Source organism: Erinaceus europaeus, chromosome 18, assembly GCF_950295315.1.
Source record: "Erinaceus europaeus chromosome 18, mEriEur2.1, whole genome shotgun sequence".
Classification (NCBI taxonomy): domain Eukaryota; kingdom Metazoa; phylum Chordata; class Mammalia; order Eulipotyphla; family Erinaceidae; genus Erinaceus; species Erinaceus europaeus.
Genome location: NC_080179.1, coordinates 9007272 through 9035058, shown reverse-complemented (window position 1 = coordinate 9035058; position 27787 = coordinate 9007272). Strand labels below are relative to the sequence as shown.

The 27787-nt window shown below is 38.5% G+C and overlaps 1 long non-coding RNA gene and 1 other non-coding gene across 2 annotated transcripts in view; both read left to right on the top strand.

The window, feature by feature from the left end:
- LOC132534239 (uncharacterized) overlaps positions 1-27787 on the top strand; it is a 285582-nt gene that overhangs the window by 115513 nt on the left and 142282 nt on the right. The gene's annotated exons all lie outside the window — the stretch shown is intronic.
- On the top strand, positions 11838-11965 carry LOC132534544 (small nucleolar RNA SNORD94). The gene has a single exon (XR_009546240.1). It is a non-coding gene; the product is annotated as a small nucleolar RNA SNORD94 (small nucleolar RNA).

The following is a 27787-nucleotide window of genomic DNA, read 5'->3' as shown; positions in this document are numbered from 1 at the left end:
GTGGTGTTAAATGTGTGGTTTTATTTTTTAAAGTAGAAATCTTAATAAGAGTGTTAAGGAATTGGATGAATGTACTTTCATTTCTTCAGTTTTTTTTCAGAGGGGGAAAAATCCTCACAGATTTTGACATGTAGATAAAGAGATTGGTTTTTTTTTTTTTTTTTTTCCGAGAAGACTGATTTAGTAATTCTGATTTAGATGATTTGAAGCACAATATCTTAGTTTGCTAAACCAGTTTGAACAAAAAGGAAGTCTTCAAAAAAAAAAGGTTTAGTTTTTTTTTTAATTGGTGAAAGTAGAAAGTGGTGTGAATTACATTACAAATTTAGATGTGTGGAGAATTTAATAAGTTTAATAGGTTTACTGTGAACTCTTGACACTCTAAGTTAACATAATTTTCTTTTTTTATCTCTGTTATTAGAACATGCTTGAAATGTTTGAAATTAATATCTAAAACTTCTCTTGCTTAGGGTTCCTTATTGCTTTTTACATATCTTCACAGCTACTGTCAAATGATAGAAAAATATTTTATATATGAATTTTATTAGGCATCATAATATGAGTCAACAGAAATGAAGTTCACTTCTACAGCTTTAAAATAACTTTAAAACTGATAAAATGTTTGCCAAAACTGAAAAAAAAAAACTTGTCAAGATTTTTTTCTTCTTTTGCTTTCAGGAATATCACTGAAGCTCAGTGCCTACACAACAATCTCACTGTTCCTGGAGGCCAGTTTTTTCCTGTCTGTTTTTCCTTTATTTGGTAGGACCGAAAGAAATTGAGAAAGGAAGGGAGAGAGAGAGAGAGAGAGAGAGAGAGAGAGAGAGAGAGAGAGATAGAGATAGATATGCAGCCCTTGATTCACTGCTCATGAAGCTTCCCCCCATGCAGGTTGGCAGCAGGGACTTGAACCCTGATCCTAGCATGGCCACGTGTGCACATAACTGGGTGTGTCATTGCCAAGTCCCCTTTCAAAATTTTTAAATGTAATATCTAAGAAAGATTCTTAGCCCCAGAAATACATGCTAACTTTTGTTATATGTTCTTACTATACTAGTTTTTTTTTTTTTAAACAGTGTTGATTCTTTTGGGTGTTGAGTGAATATTATTAAGTACTTTGCATTTGAAGAATATAGTTTACGTAGTAGGTGAGGAGATCTACTACTGGTTTCCTACAAGTAACGGTAAAATTTCGCTTCACACCAATACATATTTTTTCCCCAGGATTTAAATTTACTATCTCAACATTAAATGCTTCTAAATCTTTTTATGTATGAAAAGAGAAAAAAAATCAAAAGATGGGACATTCAGAAAGGTCTGCATGTTGGACAGGGATTCTTCTGTTGACTTGTGGTTTACTAGGTGATGCTCGAACAGCAAATACAGAACAAGACTGAAACACAACCTTATCTCCCAAAATATATTTCCAATATGAAGAGGTCAGATCAGGTGAAGTTTCTTTGTGAATCCTGTTGGTAGCTAAAAGATTTTAGGTTCAATTGCATGCACATTGTGAGTAATAAATTCTGGGAATAATTAGAAAAAAAAATCAAAACAGCAAAAAAGGGAAGTTGAGCTAATGGCAGAGAAGGAACAGGAGTCTTAAAACAACTGAGAAAAATAATGAAACAGGTGGAAAAAAAAATCCTGCGTCTTGAAAGTTCCTTAGGAACTTCCAGGAGGAGAGAGAGGATTGATTTGTCGCAGTCTCAGTGAACTAGCCCTGAGGCATATGTACTTGGAGAGACAAAAACAAAGCTAGTAAAGACGTAGGAGATGATTTTAATCACATACTTGAATTATCTCTGTCATTTGGATGTAATCACAGAAAAATAAAAAAAAGGTGCTTGCAAGTTTTTATTTGCAATAAAGTCAACATGATTTATACGAATATATTTTTAAATTTTTTATTTATAAAAAGGAAACATTGACAAAACCATAGGTAGGATAAGAGGGGTACAACTTCACACAGTTCCTACCACCAGAACTCCGTATCCCATCCCCTCCCTTGATAGCTTTCCTATTCTTTATCTCTCTGGGAGTATGGACCCATGGTCGTTGTGGGATGCAGAGGTGGAAGGTCTGGCTTCTGTAATTGCTTCCCCACTGAACATGGGTGTTGCCAGGTCGATCCGCACTCACAGCCTGCCTCTCTCTTTCCCTAGTGGGGAAGGGCTCTGCGGAAGCGGGGCTCCAAGGCACATTGGTGGGGTCGGCTGTCCAGGGAAGTCTGGTCAGCATCCTGCTAGCATCTGGAACCTGGTGGCTGAAAAGGGAGTTAACATGCAAAGCCAAACAAATGTTAGAGAACAAGATAGAGAGGAAGATCCTGGAGATGTAATCAAGCAAGGAGATTGTGCTAATTTAAATAAATCAGATTCATTGCTAAAACCTTTTTGCTTTTGCTGTTTTCATAGACTTTAAAAATAATTCCATTCATTCCCACCACCAGAGTGGTGTGTTCCATCCACTCCACTGTAAGCTTCCCTATTCTTTATCGCTGTCTGGGAATATGGAACAAAATTCCTTATGGGGTGCAGAAGGTAGAAGGTGGAAGGTCTGGCTTCTGTAGTTGCTTCTCTGCTGGATATGATGTTGGCAGGTTGATTCTCCCCTCCTTCCCCCCCCCACCCCCGCCTGTTTCTATTGTTCCTTAGTAGGGTAGTGCAGTGGAGAGATGAGGTTCCAGGACACACTGGTGAGGCCGTTTGCCCAGGGGAAGTTGTAATGGCATCATAGTAACATCTGTAACTTAGTGTCTGAAAGGTGGTAAGATACAAAGCAGGACAAATTGAGTAAACAGGAGCCTAGAGGTAGGAGTAGAGCACATGACATTAAGGGTCTTCAGATGGGGAGAAGCTTGGGAGTCTGTTTTAAGTATGTTCCAAGGGGCCCATGAGTTTGATACATTTTTCCTGGGCCTGGTAGGTAACATGCAGGTGGACTAAAAGTGTTTCTGGGAAGATGGTTGAGAGTTGAGAATAGTGCCAGAAAGCTAGATTGGGGCAGGGAAGCTTCCAAACATGAGGGAAGTATATAAATACCATTAACTGTTCACCTCATCAACTTGACCCAGGGTCCAGATCTATTTATATTTAGCACAAAAGCCTCTGTAACCTCTGAGTCCCTGTCAGTCTGAGCTTGATATGTAAAAGTACTTTTAGGCAGTATTGCTTCCCTAGCCCTGTTCTCTTGAAGGTTTAGTTTACCGACTATAAATTAAGCCACAGGTTTTCTTTTCCCCAAGTCATCTATGAGAAATCACGTTTATTTCCAGGACAGTGGGTATGAATGTATATAAATGACTTAAAGTGTAAAGCTTGGGAACCTAGGAAAATAGCAGAGTTGTTATTTATGATGATCTCATGCCTATGGCTCTTAGTCTTCAGGTTCTAGCCTGGCATCACCATAAAACCAAGCTGAGAAATGCTCTTGTCAAACAAAAGCAAAACTGCGTATATTTAAAACAATTAAGCTGATTCCTGGTCACCACAAAATTAATACCATTTAGAAGCTGTCATCCATCTATCTATCTACCACTTATCTACTATCTATCTATCTCTATCTATCCATCCATCCCACTAAAACATTTTCACCATTGAAATCACCCAGTGCATTTATTTTAGGACTAGTCTATCTTGAGTGGCAGAGTAGGTTGACCCAGCCTCCCTTTGGAGAGTGGAACAGTCCCTGCCATTGCTACTTTACAGTGATGGCAAGGTCCTGGAGAGGCCCACAGGAGGGCTTATAATGATGTTCCTGGTGGAAGTGACCGGTGATGGTGGAGAGAGGGATCTATTAGAAGTCTAGGTCCATTATATCTGTGTGGACCAGTTTCTTGCCCTTATCCAGCTTTTGTAGTCCTTGCTTTATCTCACCAGGTTAGACTTTCTGCCAGTTGTTAAAGTGTTGAGTGTCATTTGTTGTACCCAAACTGGTATTAAGTTTATGGGGTCTGGTCTCAAGTTAGAAAGGAAATAGACTTAGGATTTTAGTGAGGCCTAAGTTAACCGTAAGTTTTACCATATTTACTTGTTTACGATGATTCTAGTAAAGGCTGACATAGAGACAATAATTGTCCTTTAGTTGATACTTATATACTTTTGCCAGTATATCTTTTGGCCAATTGTATACACTGTTTCTTCTAAAGATTTTCAAGGGGGTGACATTAATGCTGTTGCTGTCAGAAGAGATTTGTAGTATCTCTTAGTTTCTTTCTTTTATGTCCTTAGTTGAATAGATAGAGTGACAGAGGGAAGTGAGGTAGGGGTAGGAGAGGAGGGTGTCTGGGTCTAAGTAGTAAATATTTGATTAGACATTTTAAGGTGCCTTCTTTAGGTCTTTTTGCTTGCTTGAGAGCTTATTAGGTCTAAGTCTAATCATAGCAGTTGGATGGTTGACATCACAGGCTTGTCATCTCTGGATACAATGTGAAGCAAAAAGGCAGTGCAGCATAAAGTGGCCTGGTGTCAGTGGTTGTGTTACCTACTCCACTTCACAAGGTTGAATAGGGTATGCTGAACTCTTCTGGTGGTACGAGAGGGGTAGAATTCCTCCTGGGAATGTCTGTTTTGATCTACCAGAAGATAATGGATGTGCTTTCGATCGCTCCCCTATAGTAGACGGAAAGTTTTGCTTCCTTTCTGAAATTATAAGGGGGATGGTGTTTGTAAAGGCTGAGAGACTTGGTAATATTAAAAACTTCAGTTATAATTTCACTTTCACAACTTGTTCAGATCTAGCCAGACAACTTGCAAGAGAGAAAAATGTAGATACTGACTGTCAGGACTGTCTAGCAAACAGCATCAAGGGACTTCAGATGAGATTTGCCACAACAACTCAATTAATGCATCCCAAAGCAGAGCAGACCTAAAAAGACCTGGGCTAAAAGTTCAATGTCTAAAATTCACTGGTGGGTGAGTTTCCTAATTATTGTCACCCTTTTCCTCAGCATTCTGTTTTTATTTCACCTGACTTTGACACTTTTCTGTGCAAATATTTGTGTGTGTATTTCCTTCACTTTGTGAAAAAGTTTCATGAAGCTTAGTGTTAATGACTAGCTGAGTTTTTATTTTGAAACAACATCAGGAAGAAGGAACATTATGAAAGAAAAGTAGGATCATGCAGTAATTTCATGACAAAAGTATCTCTGTGTAATGATTTGTGAAAGACACAGGAGTCTGTTCCATGAAAACTGCTAATTATTTTGGTATTTCTGTAATGAAGCCCATGATACTTTGACTGTCTCTGTTCATTAGCTTACTTTGGGCTGCTGCTACATTCCTTTGTTTTATGCATCTTCTCACGTGTCTACATCAAAAGAAGAGTGAAATAGTGGTAGATGAGTTTAAATTATTTTTGGCAACTGAGAGAATAATCTCTTGACCATGTGAATTGATGACTTTTATATTGTTCTACTTCTGGTCTCTTGTTTCATTGATCACTAGGTATCTTGGAAAGGATTCTTTATTCTGCTTCATCAGGGGCGTCCACAAATCAAATAATGTTTGATGGGTACTGGGTGATTTATATCTAGAAACAAATTTAAAGGTTTCCAGAGAAATTAACCCTGGTAATAATTGTGCTTTGTTTATTTATTTATTTATTTATTTATTTATTTATTTTACTGTACTAAGAATTCCCAAGGCACAATTGTATTGTGCCTGTTTATGTCAGGCTTCAGTGAGCCTGCCATTCAAACCAGAAAAGGGACAAGGACCTAGGGTCAAATGCTAGAATTCTGTGTCCTGTCATACTCAGAAGGAGTCAGAAATTATAAGGGGGCTTTTTGCTTTTCTTAGATGAAATCAGTCACAATCCCTTCAACCTGTGATGGAAGTATGGGGGGGAGCTCACTCAACTCATAAACACTTCCTCCCTGAATTTGTGCTCTAAATTTAGGCCTGTGGACCAGCCTCCTAGGTAGCATTCAAATCCTCTGTGCTAGTCCAACATACTGTTTCCTGACTTCGGTTGTTTCCTCTCCTCTCCTCTAATCTTCTCTTCTCTTCTCCCCTCTTCTCCCCTCTCCTCTCCTCTCCTCTCCTCTCCTCTCCTCTCCTCTCCTCTCCTCTCCTCTCCTCTCCTCTCCTCTCCTCTCCTCTCCTCTCCTCTCCTCTCCTCTCCTCTTCTCCCTTCCCTTCCCTTCCCTTCCCTTCTCTTCCCTTCTTTCCCTTTCCTTTTCTCTTCCTTTTCTTTCTTTTATTTTCCTTTCCCCTCCTCCCTCCCTCCCTCCTTCCCTCCTTCTCCCCTTCCTTCCTTCCTTCCTTCCTTCCTTCCTTCCTTCCTTCCTTCCTTCCTTCCTTCCTTCCTCCCTCATCTTCCTATTGGACGGTTAATGCTTTACAGTACAGCTGTGGACACATGGGTACAATTTCTCAACTCGGTGTGATGATGTGTTGGCAAAACCCTGTCACCCCCAGCCTTGCCAGCCTGTCTTCTGCCGGCTTAGCCCGCCCCACAAAAGGCAGACCCAGTCGTAGCTAGGAAGGCGGGCCAGTCGAGTAATCCCAGTACTCCAGGTGTTCTGCCTTGTTCCCACACTTGCTCTTTGATACTTACTCCAGCACTTATGGATAAAGAAAAGATGTGTTTAAGGGGCTGGGTGGTGGTACACTTATTTAAGTGCTCATAGTACCAAGCGCAAGGACCCATGCAAGGATCTGGGTTCAAGGCCCTGCTCTCCACCTGCAAAAGGGAAGCTTCACAAGCAGTGAAAAAGTCTGCAGGTGTCTGTCTTTCATTCTCCCTTTCTATCTCCCCTTCCTTTCTTAAATTTTTTTTTCTGTTCTATCCAATAAAATGGAAAAAATGTCCACCAGGAGCAATGCATTTATAATGCTGACACCGATCTCCAGAGATAACCCTGGAGGGAAAAAAATGGTTCAACAGGTCTTACCAGAAATAGTAATACAATACTACTAACTATGATAAGCTTAGTTTAGGATATGAGTTAGTGATTCCTGCTTCATTGACTGAATAAAATGTTGATGGGGAAGTGAATATCTTTTTTGTGCTATGCTTTATGCTTTTCCGTAAGACTCTTGTTCAAGAAAATCAGTCACTTCTGACTTTTACTTTTGCTACCCTCTTCCCTAGGCTGCTCAGAAGCCTCTGCGTACTGGCTTGAGGGTAGCCAACCTGAGTCTTTTGCTCAAACCCCAGTTTAAATGGTCCCTAGGAGTGTCCACGATGTCTTTTTTCTAGCTTTAAAAACAACAATGTTTTTAAATGTTATAAGGAAATAAAAGGAATGATTGCTCTTGTCATGATCTAGCTAATGCAAAGAAAAAAAATCTTTAAGTCGGAATGATATCTCGCTAGGTAAATTAAGTGTTACATAAAGTAGTAGGAGGTAGTTTGCCTCTGTCTCGGGACACGTTCTTTCTCCTTATAATCCATAGCTCCATTGTCACTATGGGTAGCTAGTGTGTTATATATTCCAGTGGGAAAGATATAAAATTGTATTCAGACAAGATAAAACAACTTTCACAAGTATCAACACCCCAAATTGTAAGGTTTTTTAATGAAAAATTCTTTATCTGGTTGACATTCATTTGATTTACTATGCAATAAAGTTCTGTGTTTCTCCGTATTGACCCCATTTTCATGCACACTTCCTGTACAGAAGAGAATATCTACTCAACAAAGTATCATGTAGCAGTAAGAAGGGATGATACTGTGTCGTTTGGGATAAGTGGATGGAACTGGAGAAGATGGTGCTCAGTGAATCAAGTCAGGAGGTGAAGGGTAGCTATAGATGGTTCCACTCAGATGCAGAATGTAGACAACGAATATACAAATGTGAATAAAACAACAACAAAATGTCAGTCTGTTTTCTTGTCCTAAAAATTCCTAAATTGTCAGAAAATTCTTTCTCTGTTGACTATATACACACTCTCTATTATTATTTTATTTATTGGATAGAAACAGAGAAATTGAGAGGAGAGGGACAGCAAAGAGGGAGAGAGACAGAGAGACAACCTGTAGCCCTGTTTCACCACTGGTAAAGCTTTCCCCCTGCAGGGGCTTGAACTTGGCTCCTTGTGCACTGTAACATGGGTGCTCAACCAGGTGTGCCACCACCTGGCCCCCATCAACCTATTTTCAAGACTGTTGGAGAACCATAGTGGTTATCTATGGGGGTGGGGATGGGGACACAGACCTTTGATGATGGGAGTAGTGGAAAAAATAGAGAAACAGAGAAAAAGAGAGAGAGAGAGAGAGAGAGAGAGAGAGAATATGTCCCTGGCATCTCTAAATTATCAGGTCATTAGGTTAATAATCTTGGAGGCACCAAAAAGGCATTTATAGAAAATTTTAGCACAAGTTCCAGATATATATATAGTCTATAATTGGACAGCAACAGAGAGTAATTGAGAGGGGAGAGATAGAGAGACACCTGCAGCTCTACTGCACTGTTCGTGGAGCTTCCTCCCAACAGGTGGGGACCAGGGACTTGAACTTGGGTCCTTGTGTTCTTCAATGTGAGCTCTTAACAAGGTGTGCCACTGCTTGCCCCTGCCCCCAGTATTTCTTTTTTCTTAATTTTTTTTTTGTCATTACAAGAAATTCAGTACTTTCGGTCTTTATAAAGAGAGAGAGGGCGGGGGAGGAGAATAGATAACACAGCTGGAGCTTTCCTTAGTGACTGGAGGCCAGGTTTGAACTCAGCTCACGAGCACGGCAAACCAGCTACATCCTCCAGGTAAGCTATCATGCCACTTCCTCCTTTCTAAAAGACCCCTCCCTCAAATATCGCCTAGGGATATTCCTAATTGTCCTGACCCATATTTCTTTCTGAGGTGGTCTGACCTCATCGAGGTCACGTGAACCAAAGTACACTGGGCAAAGCCACTTCAATAAATACGATGAAAATTGTAGATGATTGGATGAGGTTATTCAAATATCAATGACACAGGAGAAACTTAAACCTGACTTAACAGCTGATCTGAAGATGATGTTGCCTTGGGTTGCTTTCTGTTCTACCATCATAAACGGACTTTCAGGAGCTCAGAGTTTTATACGATTCTAAATAGGAACATTTATTTGATCTGAAAGGGACTATGTAAATAGCACTTCTGCTGTTATTTACTGAGTCAGCTTATTGCCCTTTTAGGCAGTGATCTATAGTGTGGAAAAGTAATAGATCAGTTTTTTTTTTTCTTTTCAAGTTTAGATAACACAGAATTATTGATTTTGTTTGATCTCTGTAGGCTAGAAAAGCAGATTGATCTAAAATAAGGAAACATGTATTCACAATATCCTGTGGTGAATGAGTTTAGCTAACCTTCATCAGCACTCGTATGTCAGAACATTAACAGGAAATCAAGTTTTGTATTTATATGAGTTTAAATGAGCACTTTTAAAAGTCCTACTGCAATAGATATAACTTTTATTGTAGAGTTCAGCAACTCTTGTTACAGACATGTGTACACGTAGGCACACCCTTTTACTTAGAAAAAATAGCAACCAAAACCAAAAGAAAAAGAAAGAGAAAGGAAAAAAGGAAAAGCAAGAATAGGCAATTATGCAAACCTACTGTCCACTGTAAGTTCTAGGGACAGCAAGAGGAGAAAGGGAAGTAGAAAATACACACACACACACACACACACACACACACAAACACACACACACTCCACTCCAAGTCAGGTTTCTTCCCCCAAATAATTCACAAACTAGTATTAGTGAATTCAGAAAGCAAAAGAAGGAAGAAAAAAAAGAGCAGTGAAAGAGTTAAAAAAATTTTTTCTTTTTCTTTTTTAAAAAATATTTATTTGCTATTGTTGTTTTATTGTTGTTATTGATGTCATCATTGTTAGATAGGACAGAGAGAAATGGAGAGAGGAGAGGAAGAGAGAGAGAGGGAGAAAGACAGACACCTGCAGATCTGCTTCACCACTGCAGGTGGGGAGCCGGGGGCTTGAACTGGGATCCTTGCACTTTGTGCCACCTGTGCTTAACCCACTGCGCTACTGCCCAACTCCCTGAGTTTTTTTTTTTTTTTTTAATTAGCTAGGAGAAGAGAAAAAGGAAAGTGGAGGGAAGATGAAGAGAGAAACACGTTCCTCTCACAATGGATAGGACACCCAGTCACCTATCAATGGAAAAAACAACAACAATTAATTTTGGTCAACCTGAAGAAGGAGGGAAAAGGGACACATGTATATAATACTTGTAATAATAAAATAAATTATAGTAAAAAACCCTGACAGTCAATCTGCTGTACTTGGACCACTCTGGATCGGCTTCAGGCAGCTTGAGCAAAGACAATCAGTTATAAGAAGTACCAAAAAAAAAAAAAATCTCTAGGTAGTCTTTCCCAAGTGGGGCTGAGGCTCTGATTGGTCATGTATTTTGTCACTCAAATAGAGCTCCAGCCACTTAAAAAAAAAGAGAAGAAAAACAAAAAGAAAAAGGCTTGGAATGACACCCCTGGTGAGCCAAGAATCTTGGTACAGAAAATAGTTCAGCAGGAAACCTGCTAGGATGGTGGTTCAGCCCCTGGGGACTGTTTCTGGGGTGAGGGGAGGGGTGAGTTCAGAAATAATCAAGCCAAAGATTTTCCTTTCTTTGTCCTTTTGGCTTCTGTTTGCCAACCCAAGAGTGGGTTATAGGACTCTTTTTTGTTGTCACCCTGACCACCCTTTGTTCACTCTCCAACTGATGGCCCAGTATCCTACCCTATCCAGACAATCCCAGGTTGTCAGCTGCTTCTTTTTGGAGCTCACGCCAGATGTTTCCAAGTCACCATCTTGGCTCGCCCCTTATCTTTCTTTTTTAAAAATGAAATAAGTATTTATTTATTTTAATGAAAGATACAGAAAGAAAGAGAGACCAGAGAACACATCAGCTCTGGTTTATGGTGGTTTAGGGGACTGAGTCTGGGACTTCAAGAGTATGAAAATCTTTTGCATAACCATCATGCTGTCACACCTGCCCTTATCTTTCTATTATAAATTATAGCACTCACAAGGACAAATATGAAAAATATCAATGTATAGAACAATAGTTACAACAGTTATGATGCAATTACTGTAACAAATTCTTGGTAAAAAAAATGAACATTAACAATTTTGAGAAGCTGGTCCTCCCAGGTTCTCCTGTTTTTAGCTGCAAGATGTCACTATATTGATTTTTTTGTGATGAAGAACCCTTGATATTCTTCCTCGTTTAACTACTTATGTATGCATTATTATGCAATATCATTTTTGAAGTTTAGTAAATGAAACCATATTACATGTAATACTTCTGTGCCTTGTTCTTTTATGGAGAATCATGCTGAAGACTGAATGATCTTTTCGATTATCTTGAGAAATTTCACTTGTCTTTCATGTTAAATAAGTGTTTGGATTTTCTCTCCTCAAGCTTCTCGGTCTTTCTCTATTTGACTGTTGGAATGCATGATTACTGATAGACTGATTTAGTTGCCAAGGTTCTGTTTCATTTGTAGAAGAGTTATGATTACTGTTTTCTCCCCTAGCTCTTGTATTATCATATAAATGTACAGAGCGAAAAGATTTTGAGCAGAAGGGAATGGAATAGATGTCACCCTTTGGAATGATTGAAATAGCTTACTGGAGCTGCATATGGTAATAAGCATGGCGTAAAAGAAACGGACTGATAATGACAAGGTTCTTGGCAATAGGGTGTCTGTTTACATTTTAAAGAGGGGAAATCCACAAAGGAAAAAGCTGTTGGCATCTTCATGTTTAGTAACCTTTTGACTGTGTTGCATGGTAAACTCAGCATTCTGACAACCCAGAATCCTTTCAGATAAATAACACAGTTATATGTAGAGTCTAAATATATATGATGTGAAAAAGAAGAAAGAAGGCTGTGATGACTGGTACAGGGGTACGGACCTCAGCTAAGTCATGGGAGCTGAATGTGTATGTTTCTCTACTGTCCTGTGTGTGGCGGACTGATGGTGGATACTTACATGAGACAAAAATAAATAAATAAATAAATAAATAAATAAATAAATAAAAGTAGAGAATAGCTTTTTAGTCTTTTTAACTACTTCAATCTGTTGTTGACAGTAATTTGATTCCATAATCCTGCAAGAATTTCACCCTGCATGTTTTGATAAGCTTCCTGTGGAGTACTGGCATAAAGGCTTGGTTGACACAGTGAAGTCAGTAATGAAAAGGATGCTGGTTCGTATATTGCACCAAAGTAAAAGACTCTGGGGTGAGTGGGGGAGAGAATACAGGTTCTGGAAAAGGATGACAGAGCACCCGGTGGGGGTTGTATTGTTATATGGAAAACTGAGAAATGATATGTATGTACAAAATATTGTATTTACTGTTGAATGTAAAACATTAATCCCCTAATAAAGGAAAAAACAGATTAAAAAAAGAAAGGGATGCTAGAAATTCAGTGAGAAAATTAAACACATACCCACCTGTGGTGATGGTGGGGTCACTTCATAAGCAGTGATGCAGGTCTGCAGGTGTTTCTCTGTCTCCCTCTTCTCTATCTCACTCTCTCCTTTAAATTTTTCTCTGTCCTATCCAATAATAATAATAAAAATAATAAAATGGCCACCAGAAGCACTGGATTCCTAGTGCTGGCACCAATCCCATGATAACCCTGGAGACACACACACACACACACACACACACACACACACACACACTAAGAATAAGATGAACACCCAATATTCTCCTGAAGTTTTTATTAATTAGATTCCAGCTGATCTCTACTTGTTATACACGCCTCTCTGTTCCTCATGTGAGAAAGGAGGAGTCCTCCTAGACATACCTTCTTTACCTTATCTAATACCAGCTGTCAAAGTCTATTACTCTTCTCTCAGACATTTCTTGAGGCCTGAGAGGTGGTGTTCGGGGTGTAGTGCACAGGATTTGAAAGCATCCAATCCCGGGCATTGCAGCCAATCCCTGGCATTGCATTTGCCACAGTAATGCTCTCTTTCTCTCCCTTGCTAGCACTTAAACAATAGATCTTTAAGAAATTAAACAAACAAGCAATTCTTCATTAGCAAGCCTCCTTTTCTTTTCCCATTGCCATGAGCTATTGCCATGGGTTAGGAAAACATTTGGACCTAGGTTCAAGTTCCTGATCACCACCTGCAGTGGGGAAGCACCACGAGTGGTCCAATAGTGCCGTAGGTGTGTCTCTCACTTCTATCCTTTTCAACTTCTGTCTGCCCTTATCCAAAATACATCAATTCATAAGAAATTATACTGGTAACGAATGCACTCAACCTTTCAGTTCCAAGAAAACATTTTCTTTCTGTTGGGTTGATTGGGAAATGTATGTTTGCCTTCTTTTAAAATATGATTGATCCTAGATGATTAAAAAGGAAAATTTGGGATCTGGGTTGGTGGTGTACCCCATAGAGTGCACACTTTAAAATGCACAAGAGGTCCCCCACTCGCAGCAGGGAAGTTTCATGAGAGGTGAAGTTGTGCTGCAGGTCTCTCTCTTTCCCTCATTCTGTCTTCCCCCTTTCTTTCAATTTCCCTCTGTCTCTATCCAAAATAAATAGATAAAGATGTTAACAAAAAAGAGGAAATATTCTGAAACCAATTTCTGCTTGTTACTTTCTTTGAAACCATCTTCTGTTTAAATTCTTTCTTTACCTTCAGGATGCCGTCCATTTTGAACTTGCCGCAGTTATAAGATTTATCCTCCCCCACTTCTCACATACTCTCCAGTGCCAGTGACATCAGGGCAAGTCTCAGTACTTTGAAGTCTGTTGAAGTTCCTTTCATTTAGACATCTTTTCTTTTACTCAGCTTTCAAAATTTAAGTTTGAAATCAAATGGCTTCAGGTAACCTGTGAACCACTCAAATTGTTCTCAGAACCTTTATTTTTCACCCCACATCATCTATTTTCCCTCTTAAAAATTAAATTTAGCTGTATTATTTTTAAATTTTTTATTTGTTATTCATAGTTTGTTACAAGATTGTAAGATTACAATATATACAGCTCCACACCACACCATGGCAGTTCTGTATCCCAACCCTCCCACCTCCCAAAGATAACCACCAGAGTTCTCATAAGTCTTTTTTAAAAAAAATTATTTATGTATATATTTATTCCCTTGTGTTGCCCTTGTTGTATTGTAGTTATTATTGTTGTTATTTATGTCATCATTGTTGGATAGGACAGAGAGAAATGGAGAGGGGGGGGAAGACAGAGAGGGGGAGAGAAAGATGGACACCTGCAGACCTGCTTCTCCACCTGTAAAGCAAATCCCCTGCAGGTGGGGAGCCGGGGGCTTGAACAGGGATCCTTACGCTTTGCACTATGTGCGCTTAAACTGCTGTGCTACCACCTAACTCCCAAGTCTTATAAAGTTTGCTTGCTTCTGTTTTATTTGGATTTTTTTGGGTTAAGTTTATGTAAATCAGATTTCTAGATTCCACATATGAGTGAAACCATCTGGTAGTTGTCTTTTATCTCTTATTTCATTAAGCATTATCACTTCAAGTTCCATCCATTTTGTTCCAAAGGACACAATATCATCTTTTTTGATTGCAGAATAGTATTCCATAGAATATATATCCCAGGACACATCAGTTTGGTCATCTGCCCAAGGAAGTCAGGCTGGCATCATGGTAGCATCTGCAACTTGATGGTTGATAAAACATTAAGATATAAAGCAGAAGAAATTGTTTAATCACGAACCTAAAGGCAAGAATAAAGCAGATGAGATTTGGGGTCTCCATTTTGGAAAAAGCTAATAGGTCCATCCATGACTTTACTAACCCCCACCTCTCCAGAGAGAGCCCTATTTTACTAGGGAAAGATAGGGACAGTCTAGGAGTATGGATCGACCTGCCAATTCCGATGTCCAGTGGAGAAGCAATTATAGAGGCCAGACTTTTTCCACCTTCTGCACCCCATAATGATCCTGGGTCCATGCTCCCAAAGGGGGTAAAGAATAGGAAAGCTTTCTTTTTTTAAAGAAAGGATTAATTAACAAAACCATAGGGTAGGAGGGGTACAACTCCACACAATTCCCGCCACCCAATCTCCATATCCCACCCCCTCCCCTGATAGCTTTTCCATTCTCTATCCCTCTGGGAGCATGGACCCAGGGTTATTGCGGGTTGCAGAAGGTAGAAGGTAGAAGGTCTGGCTTCTGTAATTGCTTCCTCACTGAACATGGGCGTTGACTGGTCGGTCTATACTCCCAGTCTGCCTCTCTCTTTCCCTAGTAGGGTGGGTCTCTGGGGAAGTGGAGCTCCAGGACATATTGGTGGGGTCTTCAGTCTAGGGAAGCCTGGCCGGCATCCTGATGACATCTGGAACCTGGTGACTGAAAAGAGAGTTAACATACGAAGCCAAACAAATTGTTGAGCAATCATGCACCCAAAGCTTGGAATAGTGGAGAGGGAGTGTTAGGGGGGTACTCACTGCAAACTCTAGTGTACTTCTGCTTTCAGGTATATATTTTGCAGTAGTTTATAGATATGTGTGAACATATGCTCTCTCTCACAGAAACTGGTGTATATCTAGGTTTTGGGACTTTGTTAGAAAGTGAACCACCTGAGATGGAATTAAAGTATACTATGAGAGGAAAGGTCTCACCCGAGTAATGAAGCTGAAGGGTTGTCATTCCACATGTGAAGTCTCTGGACACAGTCTGAAGTGAAGCATGTTGAGGTGGCAATCATTGCGTTGATTAGGTTGTGATCGGCAGATGCAATATTATTTGATATGGATTGGGAGAGGCATACGGGAAAGTTGGCCCTATCCAAGGGTTCCAGGACTGGGGGAAGTAGAGGCTCTATAGTGGAGATGTGAGGTTCCTGCTGTCTTAGGGTTCAAAAAGACAATCGATAGTTAATGTTCTCATCACATTATTTGGTAATTGGGTTAACTTTGAAAAGTCCTTTTGTTAGGGTTTGCTGTACAGTACCCAGTATCTTGTATATAGCTGTGCTATTGGTTGCTTCTGATCTACTTGGTCTAGGCTTTTGAGAGAGTCTGCATATCAATTACACAGCCTATATATTGAAAAGATTCAGTTTGTGTTTTGAAAAACTTTGAGACATACAATTAATTTTCCCCCTCTCGTATTATTTAACTAGTGATTTATATGACTACATTTTACTAGGAGTGTACATAAACACCATTCCCACCACCAAAAGACTGTGACCCATCCCTCCCACCCACTCCCACCCCCCACTGGCCCAGGAAGCTGCATGTCTACCCCTCACCACAGGGTTTTTACTTTGGTGCCCTACTTACAATTTGGTCAGGTCCTGCTTTTAGTTTCCCTTTCAGATCTTCTTACTCAACTTCTGTTGATGAGTGGGATCATCCCACACTCATCTTTATCTTTATGACTTAGTTCACTTAACATAATTCCTTCTAGCTCTGTCCAAGATGGGTCAGAGAAGGTGGGTTCATTGTTCTTGAAAGCTTTCAAGGGAGGGGATGGGATATGGAACTTCACCAAGATGACGTGAAGAACGTAAAGTCATCATTCTTATAGCTGAGTAGTATTCCATTGTGTATATATACCACAACTTTCTCAGCCACTCATCTCTTGTTGGACACCTGGGTTGCTTCTAGGTTATGGCTATTACAAATTGTGCTGCTATGAACATAGGTATAAATACATCTTTTTGGATGGGTATGTTTGGTTCCTTAGGATATATCCCCAGGAGAGGAGTTGCAGGGTCATAGAGTAGTACCATTTCTAGCCTTCTGACAGTTCTCCAGACTGCCCTCCATAGGGGCTGGACCAATTGACATACACAGCAGTTCTTTAAGAACTAAAGAAATATTTAAAAATCTCATTATAAACCAAATTTAAATTTGTTTGCCTTTTTCAGTCAGTTACCTACACTTCACAAAAAATTTATTAATAGCAAGCAAAAATTCATGGAGACTACTGTGGAAAGCTCAAATTAAAATTGTGTTTGCATTCTGTCTGCAAAGAAGCATGATCCATTCTTCAAGAATCTTCTGTTGTTTTCCTTTGCTTTCCTAGTACATTTTGCACCATGCAAATTTTATTAAATTGTTTTTAAGAATATTAGATGACATAGATATTGTACTTGTTGTGAGGTTAAATTTGCATGTGTTTCAGCAAGACGTTTCCTCTTTGTTCATATGAAGAAAATATTGCATTTGGTCTCTGAAATAGTTGCTACAAGCACAATTGTTGCCATGTCTTCTTGGGATGAATTCAGATTATGTGTTGTGCATGGTCAATAAATCACCCCCTGGATTTATTATTTTTTTTGCCTTATGATTTATATACTGTTTTCCTGCCAGTCATTAAAGTACAATGGTCCTATCAATGACTAACATGAAATTTAATTAATTTTCTTTACCTAAATTACACATTTTACTGTCTACTGCAAGTATAAAGCAAGAGGAAATTAGAAAAAATTCAACTCGAAGGGTAGAACCATGGGCGTACACTGAGGGCTATATTATCTCTGGAAACTTAAATAATGAAACTGGTTAAACGTCACTGGTTAAACGTCATTATAATGTCATTAATAAAAACTAAGTTCTAAGTAACTACTGCAGCTATGTGCTTTAATAATATAATATATTTAAAGGAGCACATTTATATTATTTATTCTTCTTATTTTAAATATTATATTATATACAGATGTTAATTTGCAAAACTCTAGTTATACTATTGATTTCTCACAAGATGTAGACTCAGCTAATGCTTTGAGAGAACGTTATTCATAGTTTGAAACTTTTCAAGATTCTTCAAGATTAGTTCTTTTTAAAAATACCCTCATATTTTCTTTTTTTCTTTCTACTTTTTCTTAAAATATATTTGTAGAAATAATTGTAAAGCTCATTCTGATGACAGATAAAATATTTGGTAAAAAATTTGTAACATACTCAGGGATATTGATATTTTATTAAGTTATACCAAAGAAGTAAATTTACTTTTTAGAATTTCAGACACCATTTAACTGGGTGAATGTGGTAGATATTTAATTAGAATGGAACAAAGTTTTTCTTTAAGCAACCTTGAGCTATAATATAATGCATTGCTACCATCTCTGTACTTAACTGACTTCAGAGAGTAGACATAGAAGTTCACTGTATTCATTTTGAATAACTGGGCAATAATGAGAAAAATCAATTCAAAAATTGGAAGCCACATGACAAAGAGAGATTAGAAACAAATAATTCAAAATAATGTCATCTTTGGTAAGCCTCGTACATTGGTACCTTTAAAGCACAGGAAATCTCCACAGGGAATTAATGAATGATGGGTAATAATAGAAACAGAATGAAAGATGCAAAGCTAGTCTTTGTGACATGACAAAATAATAAAAATCAAAAATAAGAGAAGCTAGGGAAAAAGACATATTCAACAGAGAAGCTATTTTCATTGTAAATTATAAGGATATCAGAAACTTATGTCTGAGATGCATAGTGAAATACATATTTGAAGCTTCTTGAATTCCAATCCAGAAGTACTATGGACAGAAAATATCCTCTTTAATTTTAAACTTACGGAACACATAAAAATTGTATGGAAATATTGTATTTAAGTATAATTTACATATTCTAAAATATTAAGTCCAAAGTGTAAATTTCTTAATTTGTGATAATATGTTAAAAAAGTGTTCTAGAGGCTTGGTGGTGGTGTACCTGGTTGAGCACACACATTAAAGTGCACAAAGACATAGGTTCAAGCCTTGGGTCCCCACCTGCAGGGGGGAAACTTGATGAGAGGTAAAGCAGGGCTGCAGGTTTTTCTCCCTGTTTCCTTTGTCTCTAGTAAAAATGGCAATTAAGAAAAAGAAATAGTCTTTATAAATGTGTTCTAAAAAAACTTCAAGAAGTAAATTTGCTTTTTAGAATATTTTTAATATTTTTAATAAGTGTAAATTTAAAAATATATTTTTTCTAGAAATAAATGTAACTCTGATTTTGCAAATAAAAAGAGGCAATTTATAAAAAAAACAAACTTAAAGTATTGCTGGAGAAAAGTAGCATAGACATGCTGTTTGCTTTTACATGAATTTGCTAAAGCAAAAATTTGTGCACCTATTTTTTTTTTTAGATTTTTATTGATTGATAACCATGTGTTATAAATCATGGATACCCCAAATCATTTGAGAGTTCAATATTTTCCATTAAAAGCATTCATATTCCATGAATACTTATCAACTGAGTATAAGTGCTTGAAATTTAATAATGGAGACAATAATGGACAGGCATCATGTATATTCATCTCATTGGCATAGCTTTTCACTATCTTCTTTCTTATGAACCCCACTTGGAAAAGTCTTCATTAGTCCATGATTTGCCTGGATATATATATTTATTTTGTCTCCAGGGTTATCGCTGAGGCTTGATGCCAGCACTATGAATCCACTGCTCCTGGCGGCCATGTTTTCCGTTTTATTGGATAGGACAGAGAGAAATTGAGAGAGGAAGGGAAGACAGAGAGTGAGAGATAAGGATAGACACCTGCAGACCTGCTTTGCCACTTGTGAAGTCTCCCCCCTGCAGGTGGGGAGATGGGAACTGGAACCTGGATTGCTGTGCGGGTCCTTGGGCTTCGTACTGTGTGCACTTAACCGGGTGTGCCACCGAGGCCTGGTTTTATCTTTACATTTAAATCTTGAAATATTGAGACTTTTTGTTAGTATATAAGACAGTGAGCATCTAAACAATTTTAGTACCCAAATTTTAAATAAAGTGCCATACATTTATAAATACTTAGCAATATTTGGAATGTCTATAATGTTTTATTTTGGTTATTTATACTAATACATGATAACATCCTCCTTCCCTACCACCTCTTCCATTTTGTCGTAAGACATTGGGGTAGTTATTTGGTAGAATTTGTTACTAGGAAATTAGAAATTGGGAAGCATGACTCAGAACTGAAAAAGTCTAGATAGAAAATGTACATGTCAGTACTAAGCTAGAACATCTTTACAAGGCAAATCCTGCTGAAAAATTTAGCTAATGTAAATGGTCCTGTTAGATATGACACATGAAGGCTAAATGGGGCTTCGTTTCTCATCCTGATCTGGTAATCTCACGTGCAAGTTTATGATGCCCTTTAGTGTGATTAAAGATCTATATTAAACTTGTGTTTATTAAATAATGAGACCATTTTAACAGATAATGTAGAGCTCTTTGCTGATCCCAGGGTCGTACAATTCAATTGTACAATTCAATTGCCTTCATCAGTGAATATTTGGCTTTTTAAAAATGAGAAGTGATTGTACTTTACAGGGTATATAAGCGAATGTACTTTTTTCATATTAGGCAACACTTCGCTGATTTGATTTAATAACGATGAGAGAAGAAATAAAACACTATGTTTAAATTAATTAAAATCTGAGTTTAATTAATAGAAAAAGCCACTATATATGTGTATATATATATATATATATATATATATAATCTCCCTTGACTTTGAACAGGGCATTTAACCTCTTACTTTGAGTTTGTACTTTTGTAGAATGATGATCATATCCCTTTCCTAGAATACCTGACAAATTTACTTTGACAAATAAATGAGTTCATGTTTATGACAGTCTTTGTAAGCTAAGGGATCACACACAGTTTTTTTTTTTAAAGAATTTATTTATTTATGAGAAAGATAGGCAGAGAGAGAAGGAACCAGACATCACTCTGGTACATGTGCTGCTGGCGATTGAACTCAGGACCTCGTGGTTGAGAATCCAGTGCTTTATCCACCGTGCCACCTCCCGGACCACACACACACAGAGTTTTATATTGCTATTACTAATTCAAATATAATCAAAGTGAACAGTCTGCTTGCTCTAGTTCTGCTTGAAAGGATAGATAACTTGTAATGACTACATGGATTTAAATACAATGAGTTAAAGTCTTCACCAAATCTGACCTATTAAATAGACTAACATTTCTCACCTTCTCTCTCTGTCTCTCTTTCATCCTCCACTTTCTGGGATTCTTTTTCCAGCTTCTCTTCCTCCCCACACTTCCTACCCCCAACTCTGAATTGGTGGTAGCGCTAAATTGGTGGGATCTGAGTGCTCTGGTCCTGTGACAAATGGTGCTACTGTTTTGCAGGACCCCAGCCCCCCAAGTTATTAGAGTTCTTTGTCCTCCAATGCCAACAATGAGTCATGGGGACTATACAAATGACTATCATTATGATTTGCAAAGGCTTTTATTGCTGGAAATCAGAGGCAGCTGGGTACAGCCAGAAAGACTGTCCAGGCGCAGTCATTCCAAACTCTGTATGCTAGCCTGCAGTTTTTATTGATCAGTGTCCTGGGTCATAGTCCAGGTTCTTCCTTGCCCAGTTATCTGGCTTGTATTATGATGTAACTGGGCTTCTCTGATTCCTTTGTTTGAAAATAGTCCATAGAGTAGGGATCTTTGTAAACAACAGTCTTTTCTTCCCTTAGGAGTGACATTAATTTCACACTCTACTTTGGTATTAATTTTATAGGACCATGAGCAGGACAGCAGGCATAGATACCTCTAACATTGGCATGTTGTTTCCATAATCCATCATGGCTGCTCCTTTTCCAGGAAGTGTTGCCATGGTGCAGTGTGGTCAACAAGGGAGAGTTACTCAGCTGTAGCTTAGGATCAGGGCATTTTCTCTGTGATTTTTCTGTCCTATTACTATTCTGTTACTTTAAAGTGAAGGGTAGGAAGTTTGCTCTTACAAACTTGAAGTTGTGCACCTGAAATTTTGCAATCTCAGTAGCTTTCCCAAACACCATGGACTCTGCCAGCATCCCTACTTTCTTTTATTATTATTATTTTTAAAATTTTATTATTATTATTATTATTTTTTTCCTCCAGGGTTATTGCTGGGCTCGGTGCCTGCACCATGAATCCACCGCTCCTGGAGGCCATTCCCCCCCCCCCCCTTTTTGTTGCCCTAGTTGTTGTATTGCAGCCTCCTTGCGGTTATTATTGCCATTGTTGATGTTGCTTTGTTGTTGGATAGGACAGAGAGAAATGAAGAGAGGAGGGGAAGACAGAGAGAGACGGGGAGAGAAAGACAGACACCTGCAGACCTGCTTCACCGCCTGTGAAGCAACTCCCCCGCAGGTGGGGAGCCAGGGGCTCGAACCGGGATCCTTACGCGGGTCCCTGAGCTTTGCGCCACGTGCGCTTAACCCACTGCGCCACCACCCGACCCCCGCATCCCTACTTTCTACCTTTACCACAGTACCCGTAGCTGGGTGGATTAAAACAACAGCCAGTTGGGCAGGCCAGTTGTCCTAAATAGTAATGTTTGCGGGGTTGATTCTTTCATGGGAAATTTGAAGTAAAATCTGGGGAGCTAGGTTGTGGCACACTTGGTTGAGTGCACAGGCTACAATGCACAAGGATGTGGGTTTGAGCCCCTGGTCCCCACCTGCAAGGGGAAAGCTTTGCATGGGGCGAAACAGTACTGCAGGTGTTCGTCTTTCTCCCTTCCTGTCTCTCTCATCCTCTTGCTTTTTGGCTGCCACTATCCAATAAATAAAGATAATAAAAAATAAAAATAAAAAAGAGAATCTGTACCGCGTTTTGTTTTCTCATTTCAGGTGGCCCCTACAATCCTGGCATTCACTGGTAGCTGCATAACTCTAGCGGCTATGTCTGTACAGTCTTGTTTGTTGCAACAAGACTATAGTCTGTCTTCTTTTCTTCCAGGAATGCCAATCATCCTAGATTTAGGGTATATGATATGACTTTAATTTGATTACATCTCAAAGGCCTTTGTTTTCCAAATAATGGTCACAATCATTAGTATTAGTGTTATAAGACATCAGCAAATCTGAATACATCCTTCTGGGAAAATAAAACCCTGAAATTTCATTTTAAACTTAAAGCTGACCATAAGTTGCTTTTATTTTATTTTATTTTTCCTACCTCCAAAATGTGACTTAAATGAAATTTTTATTAGTTTTGAATATTATATAATTATTATGTAATTCTTTTTAAAAATGTCTTTATTGGGGAATTAATGTGTTACATTTGACAGTAAATACAATAGTTTGTATATGCATAACATTTCCCAGTTTTCCATATAACAATACAACCCCCACTAGGTCCTCTGTCATAGTTTTTTGGATCTGTATTCTCCCCCCCACCTACCCCAATGTCTTTTACTTTGGTGCAATACACCAATTCCAGTTTAGGTTCTACTTATGTTTTCTCTTCAGATCTTGTTTTTCAACTTCTGCCTGAGAATGAGATCATCCAATATTCATCCTTCTGTTTCTGACTTATTTCATTTAACATGGATTTTTCAAGGCCCGTCCAAGATCAGCTAAATATGGTGAAGTCACCATTTTTTACAGCTGAGTAGTATTCCACTGTGTATATAGACCACAACTTGTTCACCCACTCATCTGTTGTTGGACACCTGGGTTGCTTCAAGGTTTTGGCTATTACAAATTGTGCTGCTAAGAACATAGATAGACACAGATCTTTTTGAATGGGTGTATTGGGTTCCTTAGGATATATCCCCAGGAGAGGAATTGCAGGATCATAGGGTAGGTCCATTACTAGCCTTCTGAGAGTTCTCCAGACTGTTCTCCACAGACCAATTGACATTCCCTCCAGCAGTATAGGAGGGTTCCTTTGACCCCCCAGCCTCTCTAGCATTTGCTACTGTTACCTTTCTGATGTATGACATTCTCACAGGAGTGAAGTGGTATCTCATTGTTGTCTTGATTTGCATTTCTCTGACAATCAAAGACTTGAAGCATTTTTTCACGTGTTTCTCAGCCTTTTGTATCTATTCTGTGGTGACTATTCATCCATTTTTGGATGGGGTCATTTGTTTTCTTGTTGTTGAGTTTGGCAAGCTCTTTATATATTTTGGTTATTAGCCTCATGTCTGATGTATGGCATGTAAAGATCTTCTCCCATTCTGTGAGGGGTCTTTTGGTTTGGATAGTGGTCTCTTTGGCTGTGCAGAAGATTTTTTTTTTAAATTTTTTATTTAAGAAAGGATTAGTGAACAAAAACATAAGGTAGAAGGGGTACAACTCCACACAATTCCCACCACCCAATCCCCATAATCCCCCACTCCCATGGTAGCTTTCCCATTCTCTAGCCCTCTGGGAGCATGGACCCAGGGTCGTTGAGTTGAGGGTTGCAGAAGGTAGAAGGTCTGGCTTCTGTAATTGCTTTCCCGCTGAACATGGACGTTGACTAGTCGGTCCATACTCCCAGTCTGCCTCTCTCTTTCCCTAGTAGGGTGTGTCTCTGGGGAAGCTGAGCTCCAGGACACATTGGTGGGGTCTTCAATCCAGGGAAGCCTAGCCAGCATCCTGGTGGCATCTGGAACCTGGTGATTGAAAAGAGAGTTAACATATGAGGCCAAACAATTTGTTGAGCAGTCATGGATCCCAAGCTTGGAATAGTGGAGAGGAAGTGTTAGGGAGGTACTCACTGCAAACTCTAGTGTAATCCTGCTTTCAGGTATATATTTTGCAGTAGTTTATGGATACGTGTGCACATAAGCTCTCTCTCACAGAAACTGGTGTATATCTAGATTATGGGACTTTGTTGGAAAGTGAACTACCTGAGATGAAATTAGAGTGTACTATATAAGGAAAGGTCTCACCCGAGTAATGAAGTTGAAGGGTTGTCATTCCACACGTGAAGTCTCTGGATACAGTCTGAGGTGAAGCATATTGAGGTGGCAGTCGTTGCTTTGGTTAGGTTGTGATCGGCGGATGCAATATTATTTGGTTTGGATTGGGAGACGCATACAGGAAAGTGGGCCCTATCCAAGGGTTCCAGGACTGGGGGAAGTAGGGGCTCTATAGTAAAGATGTGAGGTTCCTGCTGTCTTAGGGTTCAAAAAGACAATCGATAGTTAATGTTATCATCACTTTATTTGTTAATTGGGTTAACTTTGAAAAGTCCCTTTGTTATGGTTTGCTGTACAGTACCCAGTATCTTGTATATAGCTGTGCTAGCAGAAGATTTTTAATTTGATGTTGTCCCAGAGGATTATGCTTGCCTTAATCTTCCTTGTAATTGGATTCATTTCATTGAAGATGTCTTTAAAATTTATTTTGAAAAAAGTTCCGCCAATATTTTCTTTTTTTAAAAAAATTCTTTATTGAGGAATTAATGTTTTACATTCAAAGGTAAATACAATAGTTTGTACATGCATAACATTTCTCAGTTTTCTATATAACTCTGCCAATATTTTCTTCTAATTATCTGATAATTTCTTGTCTAACATCCAAGTCCTTGATCTGTTTGGAATTTATTTTTGTATTTGGTGAAATATAGTGGTTCAGTTTCATTCTTCTGCATGTTTCGACCTATGTTTTCCAACACCATTTGTTGAAAAGACTCTGTTTTTCCCATTTAATAGTCTGGGCACCTTTGTCAAAGATTAGATGTCCATAGGTGTGGAGGCTTACTTCTGGGCTCTCAATTCTATTCCACTGGCCAGTGTGTCTATTCATGTTCCATTACCAAGTAGTTTTGATGACAATGACCCTATAATACAATTTGAGATCTGGGAGTGTGATGCCTCCAGTTCTGTTCTTTCTCAAGATTGTTTTGGCAATCCTAGGTCTTTTCTGGTTCCAGATAAACATTTGTTCTATTCTCCTAAAAATGTGCTTGGGATCTTGATGGGGACAGCATTAAATTTGTAGATGGCTCTGGGTAGTATATTCATTTTGATGATATTAGTTCTGCCGATCCATGAACATGGAGTATCTTTCCCCTTCTTTGTGTCTTTTTCAATTTCCTTGAATAGTGACTCATAATTTTCAGCATACAAGTCTTTTACTTCTTTGGTTAGGTTTATTCCTATATATTTTGTTGTTTTTGTTGCTATAGTAAAAGGAATTGATTTCTGGATTTCATCTTCTTCTAACTTAGTGTTTGCATAGCGGAATGCCACTGACTGGGGGTGGCGTCTCAACTGGTAAACTGCTGGGCTGTTACCAGCCCTTAATCTCTCCCCAGCTTCCTCTCTGTCCACGAGCCACACGTGTTTGCACTCACCGCTGATTTGGTGGGTTCCTGAAGTTGTTCTCATCCTGTCTTGTTGCGGTTCCTATTCCTAGTTGACCCGGGAGAGGAGAGGAGAGGAGAGGAGAGAAATACAGCTGCTGCTGCTACGTAGCCCCACCTCCTATTATGTAATCCTAAGAATAAAATAATAGCAGTCATTTTAGTTTGCACAGTGGTTCTACTACTGACATTTCTTTATAATTTAGAACAAAATGGATTCACTTTGTTCTGTGATCTGTGCTCCCTATTTTCCTATTCACAGAGCTTTCTTGATAAGATGAAGCAAATATGTTCTACATGTTCAATACTTCATCTGAAGAATTAAGTTAACAAAATTGTCAACATTGTAAACATTGCATGAATTTGACAGCTATTGTATAGTCAAAATGGAAGAAAAAAGCATGAACTTAGTATACCTGGAATGGGAAAATCAATGATAAAATGAGCTTTTTTTGATTTGTCAATTATCCTACTTCATTCTACTTTTTCCATTAGAAAAAAAAAGTACTATAGAATAGTAAATAAAATCTTTTTACCCAGTTTAGTATTACAGTATACTTGGTTCACATTCCGTTAGAAGATACTAAAAGCCTGAACATAGAAAGAAAAAAATTGAGTTAATATATGCCTCCTTTAAATTTTTGTCTATTACAAATGATTATTTCAGATATTCATGTATTTTCTGAGATTTTGTAAACACATAAGTCCACTTTTGTTTTCTTTTAATTTTATTAACGACTCACTATTGATTTACAAAATTATAAGATAACAGGTGTATAATTCTGCATTGTTCCTACCATCAGAATTCTGTGTCCCTATTCCCTCCATTTGAAGCTATTGTAGTTCGTCCAAGGTTGCATATATGTGTTGACTATTATTTCTATAACTACCCCTCTATATTTATACATACTTCCCCACTTTTTTCACCCTATGGTTCTGCCTTCTCTTCCTTTCTAAGTCACACCAACATCTATTACTACTTCTGAGTGTCCTTCTTTCTTCGTCTCTCTGAGTGCTGATGGAGGTGGAGTTCAGAGCCCTCTGGTATCTTCCTCTTACGTTTCTCTCCCTCTGGGAGTATGGACCAAAATTCTTTTGGGGGTGCAGAAGGAGGAAGATCTGGCTTCTGTAATTGCTTCTCCAATGGAGACATTGGCAGGTCAATCTGTAATCCCAGCTTGTTTCTGTCTTTCCCTAGTGGGGAAGGGCTCTGGAGAAGTGAGGTTCTGGGACACAGTGGTGAGGTCGTTTGCCTAGAGAGGTGAGGATGGAATCATGTAGTTCCTGCAACTTGGTGGCTGAAAGGCAGTAAGATATAAAGCAAGACAAAATGATTAATGACTAGGAACCAAAAATAGGAATAGAGAAGATGAGAATAGGCATACTAGTCCACCTTTGTTTTTAAAAGCTGTTTAATCTTTCTTATATCATTGAAAATCTTTAATGAATGCATTTAAGGTCACCTATGAATAATGATCTAATTCAGAAGGAAAATGAACAGTTAATAAAGGTCAATGAAATAATTAACTACTCAGTTGTTGCTACTCAAGAAATAATAAAATTATTTTATATATAAGATGTAGCAAGTCATAACAATACACTAATAATCATTAAACAGCTCAAGGAACAAACACAGTCGATCTCTGACATATAAAGAATTCATGAGATTGATAATCGGAATATAGCAACCAATATGTGATTAAGTTTAGAGAAAAAGTTCAAAGACAGATGATATTGGACTCCAGATAGGGTTTAAAACTGAAATCCTCATTCTCTATGTTTGGGAAAGATATTGTAACTTTTCACTCCAAG